Here is a 2,230-nt window from a genome sequence, read left to right as displayed (position 1 = left end):
TATTGGTTTTATAAAGAAAGCTTTACTTACACTGCCGATGGTCACAGTGCAGGGAGGAAACTTGCTTGAGTTGCAGTTGCACACAAACAAACACAAGTGAGATCTCTTCCGAACCGCACCGAACCGAGATGAGTCATCGATATACGACTCCACGAGCGCTTCACACGGGGGATACGTCAAATTTACACTATGACAGGGAGTGGCTAAGAGCTGATCAGGCCTCTCTGTCCTCCTCCAAGACACACGTGGAGTTTGCTAGGCTCCACAGCGCGCTCAGAGTTCCCCACGAGATGGTTGTGGAGTCCTCCAACTTGGGTGGAAACTACTCTAACCTTTTGTACAGCTAGCGAGCCAATTGCTAGCCGCCATGTAGGAATAATTTAGAATCAGCCAATAATGGGGTACGGATTTGCATATGTATGGTGGGAACTCTTTTGCACTGGGGATTTCTCTCTGCAGCTGAGAAATCCACCGTGCAAAGAAAGCTCCATGTGCCGGGAAAATTCCAATGTGCCAAGGCACTAAAAATCATTGGGTTATGACAACCTGTTTACATTTGCTGTGGAGTTCAAAAGTGTGTACTGGCTAGTGCTTCTAATAGCATTAATGCTCCAGAGGGGCTGGGACTTGGGCTGGGGTCAGGCCTAATGGAGCTATGACCTCCTCACAATGTGTACTAGAAGGGCTCAGCAAAGGGAGTGCTGACTAAACCTGTTCAACAAGTGTAGCCACTTCCACAGACCAAGAGATTCCTTGAACCATCTATGCAAGTCTCATACCTGTGTCAGGCATGAGTGCCTTCATACCTTTCTACTTGGGTCCCGTACCTCAGCAATGCACCTTGGGTTCTGCAGAGGCAGAGATGAGCCCTTAAGTGTTATTCCAGAATCCATTTACCTGAGACTGGTTCTGAATACCAGCTCACGATTTTTTTTCCCCCTCTAAGCGGGTCAGTTGAAAAGATTTTACTAACTTCTTGGGTGATTTAAATCAGCTATTGCCATCTCCTGTCATTAAAAGAAAACTATTATGTTGCTATGTTGCTAAAGCAAGTACCAATAAGAGTGTACATGCAAGAAAACTCATCCCTGGAAATCATCAGCAGGTGACTTACAATTAAAATCATGCTTGCACCGTACTGAAAAGAGTGCTAAACTATTGACTGGTTCTGCTCATACCAGCCTCTGAGTTGGATTACCCCTCCCTCACCAAGAGTGACTGATATTAAACCGTGAGCATACAGCTCACCACTTCTCCCAGACAAACTGACTAATAGTTTTGGTGTGACAGATTCATAGTAACAATTGTCAGGAAAATAATTATTGCAGTAGATTTATTGTTGATTAGGGCTTTGTGCAGAGCTGGTGTTTACAGCCCCACGCAGAACCTTTGATGCAGCACTTTTCCTGGGACCTTGCTCTGCTGGCTGATTCTTCCTGTGTTCCTGGGAGCTTCAACCCCGAAAGGCACTTTGTGTATTGCCCTCTTTCAGGAACAATGGGAAAAACTGACAAACAAGATGCTCTTTCATAAATATCTACAGGGGGAAAAAAGTATGTGGTACAAAGCAGCATTTCTCAACCCAGGGGTTGTGACTATGAAACGGTAGCAAACAAACTTTAAAAATCATCAACAAACTTTAAAAATTGATTCCCCTTTAAAGTAGAAAAATGTGGAAAACCGTGACTTTTCCCTTGCAGGCTGGCAGAGTTCCAGCCTGCCAAGGGGCTGTTTGGGGCCCTTCATGTGCCACACACCCCCACCCTACAAACCCACCCCCTGCCCCACACACTGGGGGGCTGGTGCCTGGGGGTGGGGGGCAACAGGTCAGGAGTGAGGGGCACTGGGTCGGGACTGGCCATTGAAGGTTTACAAATGGGTCCTGGTACAAAAAAAGATGGAGAGCCACTAGTACAAAGAACCATGGCACAAAGAGTGCTAAAATAATTGGCTGAGAGTGCTAAAAGAACTGGCCGACATCATCATGCAACAGATGGCAAAGCTATTTGAAGACTCGTGGCACTCAGGAGAGGTCCCAGGACAGTGGAAAAAAAGCCAATGTGGTACATATCTTTAAGTGAGGGAAAAAGGAAGACCCAGGAAAGCAGGCCAATCAATTTGACCTCAATCCTAGTGTCACGGCGGGGTCCTTTAGGAGGGCCGTGATCTCCTCGAGGTCCCTCGCTCCGTGTCAAGGCCGGCCCAAGACACCCTCTTATTCTCGCCCGCC

This window comes from Alligator sinensis, unplaced genomic scaffold, assembly GCF_000455745.1.
Source record: "Alligator sinensis unplaced genomic scaffold, ASM45574v1 scaffold166_1, whole genome shotgun sequence".
Classification (NCBI taxonomy): domain Eukaryota; kingdom Metazoa; phylum Chordata; order Crocodylia; family Alligatoridae; genus Alligator; species Alligator sinensis.
This window is presented reverse-complemented; position numbering follows the sequence as displayed.